Genomic DNA, 18,582 nt, shown 5'->3' with positions numbered 1-18,582 from the left:
TCTTGCCCTTTTAGTATCATCAACATCAACTAAAAGTTCAAAGCTTGGAAGAAAGGGGAATAAATATATAATATTGTGCTGATCTTAATCAAGACCAGTGGAAAAAAAATTATCCAGGAGCATATCTGGGAGAGGCCAGGAGGAGGATGCTCAAGGGCAACCAGCATGGGTTCATTAAGGGCAGGTCCTGTCAGACCGACCTGACTGCCTTCTACCATCAGGTCACAAATCATTGGACGCAGGTGTCGCAGTAGAGGTACTCTTTCTGGATTCAGGAAGGCCTTTGACACTGTCTCCCCACCCCATTCTCATTGAAAAGCTAGGTGACTGTGGCATTGATGCCTAGTCAGATGGACTGCAAATTGGCTAGGGGGCTGCATCAAGAGAGTGGTGCGGGATGGGTCATATTTGACCTGGAGGGATGTGGGCAGTGAAGTCCCCCAGGGCTCAGTCCTTAGGCCTATACTGTTCAATTGCTTTATCAGCGACTTCGACGAGGGGGCGGAAAACACCCTGTTCAAATTCACTGACGAGACCAAGATTTGGGGTGAGGTGGGCACTCCAGAAGGGAGGGACAGGATACAACTGGATCTGGACAGGTTACAGGGGTGGGCAAATGTGACTATGATGGGATTCAATACTGACAAGTGCAGAGGACTGCACTTGGGCAGGAAGAACCAGCAGCATACCTATAGGCTGGGGAACTCCCTTCTCAAAAGCACAGTGGCAGAAAGAGATCTTGGAATCATTATCAATTCTAAAATGAACATGGGCCGCCAATGTGAGGACACAGTCAGTAAGGTTAACTGCACCTTGTCATGTATCCACAGATGCATCAGGAACAGGTCCAAGGAGGTGATCCTCCCCCTCTATGCAACGCTGGTCAGGCCACAGTTGGACTACTGTGTCCAGTTCTGGGCACTGCACTTCAGGAGGGATGAGACCAGCATTGAGGGGGTCCAGAGGAGGACCACTTGCATGATCATGGGGCAGCAGGCTAGGCCCTATGAGCAGAGGCTAAGGGACCTGGACCTGTTCAGCCTTCACAAGAGAAGGCCGAGAGGGGATCTAGTGGCCATCTATATACTTACTAGGGCGGACCAGAGGGGAATGGACAAGACCCTGTTTCCCCCAAGCGCCTCCCGGATTAACAAGGAACAATGGCCACAAGTTGATTGAGAGTAGGTTCAGGCTAGACATCAGGAGGCACTACTTCACAGTCAGGGCAGCCAAGGGAAGTGGTGCTGTCTCCTACCTTAAGGGTCTTTAAAAGGAGGCTTGATAACTACCTAGCTGGGGTCATATGAGCTTAACTTAGTAGGGATCATATGAGCCCAGTATTCATTCCTGCCCAGGGCAGGTGGGGGGGGGGGGTCAGACTAGATGATCCACTCAGGTCCCCTTTGACCCTACATCTATGAAAAAGGTGACAAAGAATGGCATGGTGTGCAAGATATATAAAGATGAGCAATCTTTTACAACATATGATGGAGTTCCAGGGGCAACTTCTTTTCATTTCCCTAAAGGAAGGAACACAATGTTATAGCTTTTCACATGCTACCATTGGGTGAAATTTGAATGTATATTTCAGCAATGCTAATTAACATCAATTTGTTTAGAAATCAGAATTAGTTCATGAACAAAACAAAGGGATAAGTGAATCAAATCATTTTCTTGCAAAGAACAATTTAATCTCTTCTCTGTCAGGTCATAGGATCCCCAAATATCCAAATACCAACCAATATGGTAGGTCTATGTAGCAGGCCAGAACTTTTGCTGTCCTTTTAAAAAAAGGTTAAGAAATGATATAGCACTTTATGAAAATCTATGAAAAAATTTACATAGACATTAGGGCTGGAAGGGACCTTGGGAGATCATCGAGTCCAGCCCCCTGCCCAAAGGGCAGGAAGTCAGCTGGGGTCATAGGATCCCAGCAAGATAAGCATCCAATTTACTCTTGAAGGTGTTCAATGTAGGCGCTTGAACCACCTCCGCTGGCAGACTGTTCCAGACCTTGGGGGCTCGGACAGTAAAGAAATTCTTCCTTATGTCCAGCCTGAAACAGTCTTGCAGGAGTTTGTGACCGTTCGACCTCATCATCCCTTGGGGCGCTCTGGTGAACAGACGTTCCCCCAGATCCTGGTGGTCACCCCGATAAACTTCTAGGTGGCCATCAGATCACCCCTGAGCCTATGCTTTTCCAGGCTAAAGAGTCCCATGGCTCTCAGCCTGTCATCGTAAGATCTGTTTTCCTGACCTCTGATCATGCGCGTGGCTCTCCTCTGGACTCTCTCAAGCTTCTCCACATCCCCCTTGAATTGTGGAGCCCAAAACTGGACGCAGTACTCCAGCTGCGGCCTCACCAAGGCCGAGTACAAGGGGACAATGACATCCCGGGATTTGCTCGAGAAGCATCTATGGATGCACGCCAGCATTTTGGTCGCTTTACTAGCCGCAGCATTGCATTGCAGGCTCATGTTCATCTTGTGGTCAATGATGACCCCCAAGTCTTTTTCTTCTGTAGTGCTAACCAACGTAGCACTGCCGAGCCTATAAGGGTGCTGCAGGTTTTTCCTCCCAAGGTGGAGAACCTTGCATTTTTCGGTGTTAAACACCATGAGGTTCTCGTCTGCCCACTTGCTGAGCTTGTCCAGGTCAGCCTGGATCACCCGCCTACCTTCTGGTGTGGATGCTTTGCCCCAAAGTTTGGTGTCATCGGCGAACTTGGCCAGTCCACTCCTGACTCCAATGTCCACATCGTTAATGAAGATGTTGAACAGTATGGGTCCCAGGACAGAGCCTTGAGGGACCCCACTGGTCACAGGGCACCACGATGAGTGACTGCCATCAATCACAACCCTCTGGGTCCGACCACGAAGCCAGTTTCCCAGCCAGCGGATCGTGGTGGAGCCAAAGCCACAACTGGGCAGTTTGGCCAAGAGGTGATCATGGGATACCAGATCAAAAGCTTTTTTGAAGTCAAGATATATGACATCAATCTCTTCTCCCTTGTCCAGGTGATAGGTCACCTGGTCATAGAAGGAAATGAGATTGGTCAAACAAGACCTACCCGCAACAAACCCGTGCTGGCTGTCCCTTAGAATGTTAGCCTGGGCCAGTCCCTCAAGGATGGCCTCTTTAATAAACTTAGTAAAGGGAGAGTCTTATCAGTGGTCAGCTATATAAAAGGCCCCTGTGTGTTTTAAGACATAAATAGACTATGAGAGCCAACATGCTCACACTTGCATGTAATGGGTAATCACAGTCTTGCTAATGTCATTGTAAAAAAACAACTATAATATGAGGTTTGGATGATAAAGAGTTAACACAAACCAAACATCAAATTAGGGTAAGTGCTTAATTACCTGCATCTCAAGAACAATTAGATGACTCTTGCCCACAGCCTGATCTGTAGCTTTCTAAGTATCTCTGGAAATTTGCAATATCAAATTTTCCAAGATACAGTTATAGCTAGAAAGAGAAAAAGAGAGCTTTATAGCAGAAGCCACTTGCAGTCTTAACTATAAAAAGGCTGCAGCCTCACCATAATAGTCACCAAATAAAAATCAATCTATATTCATTAACACTATTTATTTAAATCCAAGCTTCACATGGTCATGGCAAAGCTTGACATCCCATTTTAACTAAGCATTTAACAATAGGTATCTTCCAGCTGAGAGAACCAGCAAAAAAGAAAGTGCATGAGACCCAAATTACACAGATTTGTCCTCACGGAGTTAAAGGCACATCTGACCTGCAGAAAAAAGAGTGCGGGTCCATGCTCAAGAAATGCAACAAGAAAGAGGAACCAGAAGCCCTAGGGCAGCCTCTGGAAAATAAAGGCAAAACTCAATGTATACCTACCTACATTTATGAAAGAATTACCTCCTTTATGCGGGTCTCTTGGCCTGTTTCCCTTTGACTGCCAGACTCTGGTCCTGACACCTAAACTACAGCCCCCTTTTAAAGGCAGTTGCAATCTTCAGTCTGCAGACCAGGAGTTCTCCCAAGGGCTGCTCCCCAAGACACAGCTCTAGGGGTACCTAGCTCTTCCTGCACAGACCTTAGGCAAAGAAGTTACCACAGTATCAGAAGGCAGAATAAATACAGCCTGCTGAGAGCCTGACTGCCTTTTGGCCCATCCAGAGCTTTGCTGAGTTAGTTCACTCCTCTCTGTACCACAAATGCAGAGGAGCACGCTAACATCACAGCTGTCTCTCATTATCTCCAGAAAAATACAAGATTTAAGTTTCCCTGAGTGAAAAGGCCACAAAAGAGGAAATAGATAGGGTATTTAAATCAGAAAAATCTTGCTATTAAATCCAGTCTGCTGACTTACATTCATATTTATCACCAGCATGAACAAAGTTTAATTAAAATATCTGCCAAGCAAGTCAACACAAGTACCCAGAACAATTATCCTGTGCAACACCATCAGTTCCCAAATGTGTCCTTTTCTTAAAATCCATTAAAGTTTCAGTGAACTCTAAATCTCATTCCTGTAAAAGGAGCTAACTGTAATCTGTATTCCTGCTAAACATTCTCTGAGAATGATCCGTATTTTGATTTGAGGTACCCAGAAACTATCAAAAAAAAATAAAATGCTGCCAAAGGAAACCAGCAGTTATTAACTATAGAACAGCACAGTTCCAACTTCACCCTCTAAAATACTGACCACCACCTTCATCCATTATATTTTTCTTCATCTACTTGAATTTAAATAATGTCTCTTTCAGAAATGTTTCCCTTATATCAAGAATACTCACACTTTGCCAAGCCAAGAGACACATGGGCACTTTACATGAGTAACCCATCTATAACATGCAGGCTTGAGACTTTCTGAAGTACTCCTCACTGACCTAACTTGGTTCCCCTTAACGTCTACAAGGGACCTCAACAAAAGCAGTGTTAGGTCAGTCTTAAGTACTTTTGTAAAGTATACACTAGACATACATGATTTTTAACTGGAAAATAAAGACACAAAGCCTAGATATTCATTCACTTAACACTACATCTTCCTGGGTCAAGTTTACCAGCAACATAAGATTCAGAGACAACAATGTAGGCTAGAAGAATAGCACTTCAACTTATTAGAAAAGTGGTGCCCAATCATCTAGCCCTGGGGGCCAAATGACTGGTGCAAAGCTGGTGCACATGCTGAATTAGGCCTGGCCTGGCTCCATATGCTGAGATGGGCCCCAAAACTTCACACCACCTCTGTCCAGCCCCATGTCAGGATCAGGTCCTGCATCACCCTGCATGCACAATTTGGCATGCAGGGCCACAGTCCACAGGACTCACCACAGCCCCATAGGCCAGATTACTTTGGCTTGGGGGTTAATCTGGCCAGCAGGTACAGGGCTGAGTACCATGTGTTAGAAAAGTACATCTCCCCAAACTGTACTTCCCTATCTAAGGCCTTACACTCAACTCTAATAAGCATATTTAATTTTTTTTAACCTGGTTCTAATTGGAGACCAAGTTCAAATTTACCTCTGACTCCCCATCTAAACTAGAATTTGTTTTCAAACCTGTTTGTGGTTTGGTTTTGAAAAATCATTTAGGGTGTGTCCCTGTCCCTCCTGGCTGCCCTAACCATATTAGGACGAAGTTTACTGACAGTTGAGTTTAAATTGTACTTTAACACATTTAATTTTAATTGTAAAGCCCCAGGAATGGCCTCAGGTAGAATAAAATAGAAGGGGAGCAACAGGCTGGAGGTCACAGTATATATATTCTAAATAAGACAAATAAACTAACGCAATGTTTTTATCTAGTCAGCATACAACAAGGACTGTAAATACAGGAAATTATACTCTAAGGAGGCACAGCCACTTGACCAATGCTTTTCAAAAGACTTATTCTCTACTTACATTTTATTCCTCTATTTGAGAACTCCACAAACAATGAAAAGCTGGCACTCCAGTAACAAATGGTAGCAGATCCATCTATGAAAGGATTAGTCAAACAGTTTAAAGGTCTTTAAAAGTTATGTGTATACGTGGCTTGCAAATATTAAGGGGAGTGGGGAAATGAGGTGTAAAGGATTTCGTTCCTTCCATTTCACAAAATATTTTTTGAAATGGTAAACATGGAAGCAATCAGTCAGACACTTAGTGCACCTATACACATGCATTGAGGCTGCTCTGACACGTTGTAATTACAACACATCAGAGCCGATTCAATCAATCAAGTCTGGTAATTACCATGCTCCAGTGGACTCCAGCAGCATGTGTATCAGTGTCCACATTCTGAAAAATGGCAGCAGTGGCACTTCAGCTAAAGCTTGTTAGAGCAGACACAAGTGCAGCTCCCAGCTGTAACTTGGAACCATTTCTGCAAAGTGTTCTGAGTTACAGCATTAACCCAGACCAAACAGAAGTTCATTGTTGGTTCCAGGGGGGAGGGAAATCTAGCTGCTGGCTGGGAGCCTGCAGTCAGGTTCCCATAGCAATGGCTGGGCTCCCTGCCAATGCTCACTGTTTTCATAATAGAAGGTGGGGGAAGGTAGCGGAGGGGGCTCATTTTTGGTCCTCACCTTGGGGAGGAGCTCCAATACACCTGCCCCACTCTCTGGGGGGGGGAGAAAGGGTGGGGAAGGGGAGCTGAAAACCCCACAGACTGAACTCCTTCAGCTCCCTTTCTCCCACCCCCTCCTATTCTTAAAACAGCAACAGGCTGGGATCTCTATGGACACCAATTACAAAAAATGCTACATTTTGAAACATCTGTATCCATACATCCTGCAATGAGGGTTCAGCTTTTGACTCAATCAGCCATTTTTGAAGCTGCCTCCAGTCATGCATTTGTGCTTGGTCACAGCTATAAACTGCTTTGTGTGGCCAGATCAGTCAAAAATGGGCACTTCTGTCTGCACCTAGTGTCAAAGCATACCCGCTGCCATTTTTCAGCATGGGGACACCGATACATGTCACATTCTTGGAAGCACTCCAATTAAAATGCCTCTCCCCCCACCCCCTGCAGCACATGTATAAACACCCTTCAGAGAGTTTGAAAATGGCATTGCAGTTAATATTTTATTGCAAAATTTATAAAGATTAATCTTATCCTTTTTCCCCTTCCCAACTTTTGAAGATATTTTAACTTGTTATTAGAGGCTATAAGCAAAAAAAAGTTTTGCAAGAGTTTTCAGTGCTGTCCTAGTAGACAGTTAATCCCACTTCCACATTTTCCAACTACAATCGGGGTATAACATCTTTGAAGTTCCCTGGCTTTCTAATTCACTGTGGAATGCAAATAGAGACTTCCTAGCACTAGAATGCTTCAGATAATCAAAGATTAGTTATAACGATGAAATGATGTATGCTATTAGAGTACTTGGTTCTTTATCTTCATACTGTTTTTGACAGTTCGTATACATGCAAAGACAATGATGCAAGACAATACTTATTAGCACGCTAATAATAGAAAAAAGGAAGTTTTATACAATTTTTCAAATTCTGAAAAATTAAAATAAAAACAGGCTCTATCCAGGCAGTGGGCTGCTAGCAAAGTCCTAGCAATGAAGTGCCTGCATTCCAGTAAAGTTTGCAGTAGTTATCTTCCTGCCAAATATTGAGCGCAGTTAACTTCTCCATGACAAATTCCCTAAAGAAACAACAGGATGCATTTACTAAGCAAGTTAAGTATTTTCCGTAGAAGGTTCTGTCTTACTTTTGCCATCAGACCCACATTTATTTACCTGCACAAGCCAGTTCAGTCTCTGAGATTCACAAAGTTTCCAGAGGAATTAGAAATAGCAGACTGCCACCTGTCTTTCGCAGGTCATTTATGCAATCCTGCAAGCTAGAATTTAAAACTAGCCTACCACAAGGATTTGATACAAGATGCATGTCACAGAAGGGTCCATTGGAAATATGTCAGACATGGCTAATAAGATATGCATTTTTAAAAGGTATTTATAGTTTCCAGAAACAAATGAGAAAAGATAAAAGCTGTGCATATTATTGCTTACAACTGTCTTCACAAGGAAATGCATGCATACACAATGGGAACAAAATAGAAATGGAAAATAAGTCAAATTACACAGTAATGTGAAATTCAGCCCTGACAGGAACACCAATTATACATCCCTACAAATATTTTCCAGATCATAAGAACTTCCACAGTGTCACCTCTTTATAATTATGACAGTAATTTTACCAATTTGTCTCAGTAACTATAGCAACTATTTTTGGCCATTTTTTTCTGAAATATCAAGATATACATTTTTATAGCCCCTATGCTATAACCCCTCTTAAAAATGAAGTATATATTGTTTATACTTGGAAATGCTTGCTCATGCTGTGTTTATTGATTACTAGATATTGTTTCAGTCTAATGAATCTGTTATCTGAATATTCACAGTACACTTTAGGTGTAAATTAGGCCGTATCACTGAGAATTAATCACAAGGAACTTGACATTGCCACAGCAAGGTATGTAAACAACCTTGCTACTTGCCCATATCTTAAGAAACTGACACTGCATAAAGATTTAGAACCTGGCGTAGACTGTCAAAGTTAACACGTCCAGCTCCTCCAGAGCACTATTGTTAAAATACCTTGATGGAAAAAACACAGCTTAGTAGAAGGCTTTTACACTTTTTTATTTCCAAACTACCTCTAGGATAGAACTGCCAACTCAGTCCCATTCAGGTGAAGTCTCCCCTCTCTCTGGGACTTCTCACATCTGTTCACTATTAAAATGAACAAATGAGATGGTACCCTTAATAAGTAATAAAATCAGATTAGCATTATCTACCCCAACCACCAGACTAAAGATTAGGTGCGCTCTACCCCTCCAGAACACAGAAGTCTGTCAAAACCATGAATGTGATTAAACCAAGCGTGCAGGCTAGATCCAAAAGAGGTACCTACAACTTGGGCACTACAGTACCTAAATCTTAGACATCTGGGACTAGAATGGAATTAAAACAAAAACAAAAACAAAAAAACACCTCAAAGTGAAGTCCCTTGGCTCCCTATGCAATGTGTAAAGAAAGTTTATTGCCTCAGGAGGCGTCCATAAGTTAAAGCAGGAAGCTGCCTGGAGCTAGCCAACAGTGAACATTAGGCACAAGGGTGTTTATGAACACCTTGACCCTCTCTGACACCTGGGTACCGAGCAAGGGAGATGCCACTTAGCATGCAAAGCCTGGAACTCTGCCCTCAAATGAAGATACCTATGAGTATTCTTAGAAAGAACTAAAAATGTCTCGTTCTGGTTTTTAAGCCCAAAAGCTGCTAAGAAAATTTTTTCCAACTACTTAAGTTGATCTAATAAAAGATATCCAATTCACCCAAAGAACCCTGTCTGCCTCATTCTTTTTAAAGCACTTCTGGAAGAGCAGGTGGTGGTGATGATGAGTTACCCCTGCTTTATACTAGCCTAGTGGTTAAGGCACTCACCCAGGACATAGAAGACTTTAGTACCAGGTCCTCCACAGCCTGAGGGGATTCAGACCCATGTCTCCCACCTCCCTGGAGACTGCCCCAACCCCCAGATTAGGTGCTCACCACCCATCTTCTTGAGGAATTGCTTGCAGCAAAGAATTTGAGATTCTTGGGGCCAGAGGAAGAGTAAGTAAGAGGGCACTCAGCTGGAGGGAGGGGGGTCCCTGGTTCTGATCTGCTGTGAGTGCTGCATTTGTGCTGAACACTGTCAAATGAAGCACCTCTTCCAGATTTGGCATCCTTGGATGCGCCCTTGCTACTCCTAGTTTCTGGATCTAAAAGGGATCTGAGCATTAAAGGTCTACCCAACTGCAAGAGTCGTGGCAGTCCCATGCATGTGGGAAAGCAAAACTTCCAAAGCCTACAGAACTTCCCATCAAAAAGGGAGCTGCCTAGTGTATTTACATGCCACCAGGGTTAGGTGGTTTCTAAGCAAAGGTTTTCTGGATGATGATTTAATATCCGAGCACTCCCAAACTAGGAAGATTTCAGGCACCTATGTCCTTTTCTTGGGGCTGTCCCTCTAAACCTGAGCCAAAATCCACTAAAGTCAGCAGCCCTCTTCCCTTTGACGGCACTGGACTTCACCCCGTTAACAAAAGCCTAAGACACACACATTGCCAAATTTTGCTATCTTGGCTCAGTCAAACCTCTCACAGAACCGAGCAGGAATTTTGTTCGACTGGAGGATGCTGAAGCTGCTAGGGTTAAACCTGAAGCTCCACTTGCATTATAAACCAGGTTTTACAGAGCTAGGATAAATGGTTTGGGGTTTGTTTGTTTTTCTTCTTTTTTCTGCTTCAACTATAGTTTGCCCTGCAAGAACTCAGCCCAGGAGCGTTTGGTGTTTGTTTTAAGAAAATGTTGTAAAAAAAGTAAGAAACCTGCGGCTTTAATTATAATAATAGCAGGCTCCGACAATAAAAAGAGCTTGAATTCTAGTTGTAATCTTCCCAGGGACAACTGCCTTGGGGTCTTTGGGAATGTCTCTACCTCCGGCTTTCCTTTTGGTGGGAGCTCTTCACTTTTAAGAGTGAGGCTTACTCAGCCAGCTATTACACCCTGGGGTTTTTTTTTGTTTTTTGTTTTTTTTTTTTTTTTGGGGGGGGGGGGGGGGTAAATGACAAATGCCCTAAGGATTATGAACAGGCAAGTGCCAGGAGCAGCTTGGCCCCAGGGCTGGTAGAAGAAGCTATGCCCTAGGCATCAGGTCAGCGACCCAGGGCAAGGAAGAAAGGCTGGTGTCTCCTGCCTGGGGCCCCGAGGCGCTTCACAGACAGCCAGGGACTCCCCAGGACCCCGAGCTCCCCTCTTCCCAGAGCCAGGGAAAGTTTGCCTGAAACTTGGGCTCCACAGGGGCAGGTCTGAGGGCGCCGGGCAGGGCGGGAGGCTGGGAATGCGCCGGGGGTCCCTCGGCCCTGGCTGGGGGCGCCCGGGGGAAGGCTCTGCCTCCACGCAAGCCCCCGCCGCTGCCTCTCCCGAGCGGCCGGGGCGCCCGAGCCCTCGCTCCCAGCTCCCCCTGCCGGCAGCGCGGCGCTGCAGCCCGAGCCGGAGCCGGGCAGCCCGGCAGGTAGAGGCGGCGGCGGCTGGCCGGGGCATCGCGCAGCCTTCCGCCGGCTCCTCGCCCCCCGCGGCCGCCCGCTTACCTGCGCTCCCCGCCGCCTCGCAAGTGCGCCCCGGCCGCCGGCATCCCCCCCGGCCGCTCCGTCCTCCCTTCGCCTCGCCTCGCCGCGCGCTGCAGCCGCAGCCCCGCGCCCCAGCCCGGTGTGCGCGCTCCTCCTCCCGCACTCGCGCCAAGTTTCGCACCGCGGCGGCGGGGCCGGCACGTCCCGCCCCTGGCCCGCCGCGCCGCCCCCGCCCGGCCCGGCCCGGCCCGCGCCACGGCCACCCCCCGCGCACACGTGCATAAATACACGTAGCGATACACGCACATGGATACAGAAAGGCGTGTGCGCACATGTGTATCCACACACGGACATGCGTGCCCACACACGGACGTGTATGCATGAAACTGGTGCACACACGTAAGCATATACACACGCACATATGTACCTCTACGCGCGCACAGGTGCTTATCCACACGTACACATAGACACGTATGTACACATGCATACACGCACACGTATGTACACACACGCGCACACAGCGGGAGCAGGAGCCGGGGCAGAGCAGGGCGCGGTTGCAACTAGTGCCCCCTCCCCCACCTGTGGCTTCTCCCCCCGCTCCTGGCAGCGGCATCCCCAGGCCGAGGCAGCCCCGGGCGGCGGGGGCAGGGCAGTGCCAGCCCGCACTCCGCACCTGGCCGGGCTCCGCTACAACAGGTCCGCGAGGGGGGGGCACCGCGGCGATCCCGGCAGCAGGCGGGGACCGGGCGGGGCGAGAAGCGCGCCCCGCTTCCGCCCTCGCGGGCTGCACCCCCGGCGTCTCCTCAGGCAGCCTCCGCCTGAGCAGGCGCTTATAAAGGGCCCGCGGAGCGCGCGGGGCAGGGAGACGTGGCACTCGCTCCCCTCGGGCCGCCTTGTCCCGTCCCGCCCCGCCAGGTACGTGCGCTCGCGCCCGGCTCTAGCCTCCCTCGCCTCGGGCTCCCTCTTTTATTGGGCTGGGCGTGGGGGGAGACACCCGTGGGCCCCTGGGCCCCCCCCGCCCAGCAGCACAAGCCCGGCGCTTCTCTGCTCTGGGGCAGCGAGCGGACTCAGCCTGTTGCCTCCAGCACCCGCCGTCCTCGGACTCCTCCCCCTGTTCCATGGGGGCTAAGGAGGCTGCTTTACCCCCTTCCTCCGCTTCCCTTCCCTGGCTTTCACTTCACTTTTATTCTAATGAATTTTATTTCCATTTCTTTTCCTCCACATTTCATTTCACGGTCGCTTCCTCTTTACCCACATTTTTTTTTCACGTTTCCTTTTATTCGCGCTCGAGTCCGTTGTGTTCACATTTGGATGTTTTTGCTTTATTTGGGTTTATTCATATTTTCTTTCGGTTGTGGTTTATTCAGTTGGATGCGACTTATTTTCAGTTTGCACACAAGCCCATCCCAGCTGGCTCTGGTCTTTTTAGAAGCATTTGCATCTTTGTAAATGGCAGGGCAAACCCCTCCTGTCTGGGTTTCACAGGAGAAAGTGTTACCAAAAGTTTCACTCTTTAAAAAAAACAAAAAAAGCAGGGGGGTGGGCAGGGAGAGACATGAAACCAATCCCTCTCCCACAGAGTCCTACAGATTGAATACTTAACTATCCAAAGCTACTTACCCACCATTTTGCCATGTATCCAAGTTCCCCCCCTCCCCCCCACCCTGTAAAACTCCAAAAGTTGGGACACCACTGTTGGTTTAAGGCATTTGTTCAGAAGGAAATGTCAGTGATCAGGAAAATTCATCAACCTTATTAGCAAGGAAATGGCCCAAACCTAGAGCCTTTTCCCTGACTGCTTACTAGCCTGACAAACCACATAAAGTTTAAAAGCCACAGAGGGCCACCTACACTTTTGGTTACATACATGCAACCTTCCGAGTACAGGATTCATTTCCTTTCATTATAACACTCAGGTTAGTCTTCAGAGGCATCTGCCTGTGTTAGACAGTGTAGCCTGTCCTTAATCCCTCATCTCACAGAATTATACATTGTGCTATAAAAATTTAATCCAACAAACTTTAAACTTGTCATGGAAACACTCAAGCGGCTATATGTCAGTCTTCAAGTATAAAGTTTTATAACTTGTTTGGACTGCTCTAAAGTTATTGCTGTATATAGACCCTAAATCCTAGCACCTTCTGCAAATCTGCATTTTATGACAGTTGTTTTTTTCATTTCTAAGCTACAGACTGTTTCTTTTCTAATTCTTTAAAAACAAAGTAGGAAGTATTTTAACTTTGAAAAACAGCTACTGTACATGCAAGAGCTACCCACCAATAAAAAAAAATACTATCTAGATTTTTAGTACCCAGCTTTACATTAGGTGCCTGGATCAGACTGACCATCAAGTAGTGTACAGTTTAACAGCTCCATTGCAGCACAGCTATTAAAGAATCTGTAAATACATAATGAAATGATAAAGAGTGACTTTCACAGCTGTTACATTTTATTGTGTCAATGATCCATAATAGGCATATCATAATAAGCCATTCACAACGGTTCCGCTGAAATCACACGTTCTCTAAATAATCCATAAGAGTTTTATGTCACATGTTTCCTGTCCCTCTGCTAAAGGGCCAATATAATCCCACAGAAAAGCAGTAATAATATCAGTGACTGATTATTTTTCATTTTATTTTGCTCTGAGAAGCCCACAAGACAAGAATCCATTAAAAAAGTCTGTGTAAATGTGGCCATGAGAGAACTGCTGTGAAAGAAAGCTGCAAAATTTTAGGTCAATGTGCTCTGGGAATGTGGGGGGTGGGGGGAGAAGGGTGCTGTCTGAGCCGCTCTAATTAAAGCTCCCAGAGTGTCTCATGTATCAGCATCCCTCCGCTTCCAAGTGGCAGCAGGGACACTTAATCTAAAGCTTGTTTAATTATCTTTAGATAAAGTGCCCCCACCACCATTTTGAAGCGTGGGGGCACTGATACACAAGACGTGGAGGCTGGCTGGAGTGCAGGAATTGCAACACTCCACCAGACGCAATTAATTGACTTTGCTGGAGTGTTGCAATTCCTGCACTCCAGCCAGCCTCAGCATCTTGTGTGTCAGTGCCTCTGATTAATTAGAGTCTGTTCCAACACACTGTAAATTACAGTATGTCAGAGCACCCTCCATGCTCCTGTATAGGCACCCCTAGCACCTACATCTAATTCCAGCATTCAGCAAATCCCTACCAACATGATTCCATTGGACCAAACGATCCTCAAAGACACAACTTTTCTGTTAGATTGCCTATATTTGCTACTGCAATATAAATAAACCACAATTTTTCCAGAGATTTGACAAGAGTGCTAGGGGGTACCAGGTTGGGAAGAAAAAGGGAGCTTCCAGCTGATTCTGCACAAGCAGAGATCTTTCCGGGCCAGATCAGCTTCAGCTACTTTTCCCTAGTCTCCATCCTTGGTCCTATTTCCTGACGTTACACTCCCCTCCCTGCTGCTAATTACTGATTCCTGCATCCAACAGAAGAAAGTTTCTCATGTGAAGAAATGGCAGCATGTGAAAGCATTAAGGCAGGGGTGGCCAACCTGCAACACATCTGCACAAGTGGTCTGGGCAGCCTCCCTGGGTGGCATGTAGCAGATGGGGGCAGAGGCAGGTATCACATCAGCAGATAGGGCAGGGAGCAGAGCAGCAGATCAATCAGAGGAAGGGGATCAGAGTGGTGCTTAGGGAGGGCAGGGGGTTAATAAGTTGCCCTTGCACTAAGGCACATCAGGACTAGGAGGAAAGCTAGGGAGAAGCATAGGGCTGCTGGCTAACTTAATAGGAAGCCAGATTCCAGATCCTCCCACCCCCCACCCAAACCCATTTTTCAGTCAATTTATAGAATGGAATTTTGATTAAAATGTGTGCAACAACTTTGAAAACATCATGATAAGTGGTTTACATTTTTCAACCAGCTCTACTGCACAAAGCTAGACAGAGAGGGAAGTATCCTAGCCTTTCAGGGAGCATTTTACAGTAGGGCTTGTGAAAATGAACTCCTTGAACTATCACTCTTCTCTAGGGCCCATTCTCAAGAGCTGCATATGTACACACAAGTCTGTGCAGTATGGTAGTTTCAATCTGGCCTTCATTTGGGGTCATATCTGGGTGAGGGGGAGATGTCCAGGACCCTAATATGCTAGTGAGCAAAAGAGATTATTCTAGGGGTGGGCAATTATTTTGGGCAGAGGGCCACTTACCCAGTTCTGGCAAGCTGTTGAAGGCTGCATGGGTAGCCCTGCCCCTTGACAGGTGCCCCACCCCCTGGTCACCATCTTGGGACCAATGTCTCGGGGCCAGCGCCAGTGGGGCCCAGACCGGGGTGCAGGCGGGCAGGGGTCTGTGGACCCGAGTTGGGCTGCACCAGCAGGGAGAGGAGGGAGCTGGCCTGGCTCCATAGAGCCCCCGCTGGCTGGGACCCCACATTCCTGCCACCCTGTTCTGGGCCCCGCTGGTGCTGGCCCTAGGACACTGGTGTGGGCCCTGTGTACCCACTCAGTCCCAGTGCCCCCCAGCCCTGCAGTACAGGCAGGGGGCAGTGCACAGCCCCAACCCCCTGCTTCATGGCAGGGAACAAGCTGGTGCTGATTGTGGGGAAAAGTGACCCCTCCTCTGCCCTGTGGCCAGGACTCCCTGCTGCAGCCACTCACAGCCCACACGGGGCTGTCCCGAGCAGGCACAGGTGGGGGCCTGGGCGGAGAGGCAGAAGATGTTTGCAGCTGGCTCAGGTTCTGAGTAGCTGCTGACAGCTACAGAGCCTGGGCTGGGGGGCAGGGGCTTTGGGTGGGGGGCAAGGGGCAGCAGGGCATCCTGCTATGTACCTCCTGCCTTCATTTTGTTTTGAGCAGGCACAGGCAACTCCACGTGGGCTGCGAGTGGCTGCAGTACTGGGCACAGGGCAGGCGAGAGTCTGCTTTTTCCCCCCACTCTCAGCACCAGCTTGTAACCCACCCACACAGCCAGCCTGGACCCTGCACCAGCTCTGGGCTCGCCCATCAGGGCTGCACATGGCAGCAGCAGCTGTGGTCCCACCGCTTACCACGCTGGGCAGCATTTGCCACCGCCACCTCCGGGCTGCCCAGCATGCAAGCTCCAGGCAGGCAACAGCAGCAACACTGCCCAGCATGGCAAATGGGTGGGACTGCAGCTGCTGCTGCCATGCACAGCCCCAATAGGCAAGCCTGGGGCCAGTGCAGGGTCCAGGCTAGCAGGAGGAGCCGGTTACAAGCTGATGCTGAGCATGGGGGGTAGGGAAGTGGCCCCTCCCCCATCCTGTGGCCAGTGCCCCACGCTGCAACTGCTTGCAACCCACATGGCCTGTGCCTGCTCAAAACAGCCCCGTGGGCTGCAAGCAGCTGCAGCAGGGAGCACTGGCCACAGGGCGGGCAAGGGGATGCTTTTCCCCATGCTCCACACCAGTTCCTTCCCTGCCCTCCCTCCACCACCCCCGCATCTGAGGTTCCAGCCAGGGCAGCCACATGGTCCCAGACCAGAAGCCCCTGCTGGAGCTTCCTGCTGCTTTGGGAGCCCACCAGGCTTCCCCTGGGTCCTACTGCCCCTGGTTCCTTGTCATTTTTGATAGGAACCGAAGACAGAGAAATATTACTTTTCAAAAAATTTTAGGGGCCCCACAGGCCAGATAGATTGGCCTCATGGGCCAGATCCAGCCCCCGGGCCTTATTTTGCCCATCCCTGGATTATTCCAACCTTGCAGTTGCAGTCTTTGTGGGCAACCCAAAAGATTCCTGCCTTATTTATCATGTCTGCATCACTTTTGTTGGTGATGTTGGGTGTCCTTCTTCCTTCCTCTCCCACTGAGACTGGGGAAAATGACAAGAGATTGCTAATGGTTGCCAAATGCAAAAATATATGACTTTTCCCCAGGAAACAGTCTTGAGTGGCAAGCCTAAGAATATGTAGATGTTTCCAAAAAGAAAGCATACCATTGAAAGTAGCAACACAGTAGTGTCTAAATAGTCTAACAGATATGCACCTTTATCAGTCAGCCAACAGCTATGGACTATACAGAGCCCTAATAGGCAAGGAAAGTGTTACAATTTCTTTTTTTTAGTCACAAAAGACGGGAACTGCAGTTGCAAATTCTAGTTATTGTCTCACATTATGCATCACATCTAAAAATCATACCCGCTGACACCTAATAATACTCAGAGTTTGTGAACAGAGAGACGAAATATAATTCTGCATTACTTGACTTCTGTGAGCTAGCCACTCTCATAGTGAGGTTTTATTTACTGTTCATAAATCAAGAGAGTTGAATCAATGTATTTGGCACCTTGGGGTGTTTACAAAATCAGGCTCTTTATAAAAAAAAGATAGAACGCAATCTTTGTCAATCCCGACACACTGCATTAAGGTGGTATTTTCACCATAACTGCACAAAATCAATATTAATATGTCCTGGGAGTTCATTTTAATAACTACATTTTATTTTTCATCTTCAAACATCCATGGCAGCTAAGATAGTTAATAGGTTTTTTGTATAAACATTAACATCATATATCTTACTTTAAACTACTAAAAAATTTTAAACACTGGGTGAAAATGATGAATCCTGGGATACTGATTCATGTGATCTGAAAAAGCCATCCATTTCCTGATTCACCTTCATATCCTCTAGGTAAAAAGAAATATTTTGGAACCAATCTCTTCAATCAAACTATTTTTGTGTCTGTGTTTCTCTTTTTCTTTCTTTTCAGCCACTTGCCTTAACTGACATCTTAAAGATAAAGAGAAAAGTCGGGGAGAGAATGAAGAACGCCTTAAGGAAACCCAGTTCCTGAACTTTTATGAGTGGCAATAAGAGGAAATGTTAATAACTGCGATCTTACATAATGGAGAAGATTGAGTGAAAATTTTGAAAAGTCACAGACCGGAGACAAGTTCTTATTACACTGAAATCTAAATTAGTTTTTTGAATTTAAAAATAAGAGGGTTTGGATGTACTTTTCACCACCTTATATACCCCTGCACTCCCCCTTTCCATCTCACAGAACTGCCAAACAGAAGAAAAGTCTACTTATTTCAGGCTAGATTCTTTCACCATTAGGCTGTGTGTATAGAGCCATTTAAGTTGACTCTGGCTCAGGTCTTGTCTACATGGAGATCTAACCACACAGTAACTTAGGATGTGAATTTCCGAAACACTAACGGTGCCTACACACATGCTCCGACACATTGCGAACACATCAGAGCAGACTTGGTTAATCCAGTCTGCTAGCGTGTTTTAATTAGAATGCTTCAGCATGCCGCACCATCCTACGTATGCTATGTCCCGCATTTCAAAATGGCATTGAGGTGCTTTAACTAAAGCTCATTGAACAAGCTTTAAAGTGCTCCCACAGCCATTTTAAATTATGGGACACTGGATACATCTACATGAGATGCTAATGTACAGTAGCTCATTGCTATTGTGCAGCAGCATTGGCGGGCACTAACTGTGAAAGGACACTACTGTGCAGTAGTAATAAGCTACTGCACAGTAGCAT

At 46.9% G+C, this 18,582-nt stretch overlaps 1 protein-coding gene and 1 non-coding gene across 8 annotated transcripts in view; one reads left to right on the top strand and one right to left on the bottom strand.

Annotated features, from left to right (window-relative positions):
• SEMA5A (semaphorin 5A) overlaps positions 1 to 11,882 on the bottom strand; it is a 612,665-nt gene extending 600,783 nt beyond the window's left edge. For 4 of the 7 annotated variants that reach the window (XM_090039136.1, XM_090039135.1, XM_090039132.1 and 1 more), the window contains exon 1: positions 11,102 to 11,260. The gene's annotated coding sequence lies outside the window, so the exon portion shown is untranslated. Of the gene's footprint in view, positions 1 to 11,101; positions 11,261 to 11,659 lie in introns of those variants that run through there. The other 3 variants (XM_090039133.1, XM_090039134.1, XM_090039137.1) reach the window with 3 other exon arrangements.
• A 5,749-nt stretch (positions 11,883 to 17,631) lies between these two features.
• On the top strand, positions 17,632 to 17,700 carry LOC149868769 (small nucleolar RNA SNORD123). Its single transcript, XR_016441549.1, has one exon. It is a non-coding gene; the product is annotated as a small nucleolar RNA SNORD123 (small nucleolar RNA).
• Positions 17,701 to 18,582: the final 882 nt, after the last annotated feature.

The sequence above is a fragment of the Crocodylus siamensis genome, chromosome 3, assembly GCF_052110815.1.
Source record: "Crocodylus siamensis isolate JL-2025a chromosome 3, ASM5211081v1, whole genome shotgun sequence".
Lineage (NCBI taxonomy): Eukaryota > Metazoa > Chordata > Crocodylia > Crocodylidae > Crocodylus > Crocodylus siamensis.
This window is presented reverse-complemented; position numbering and strand designations above follow the sequence as displayed.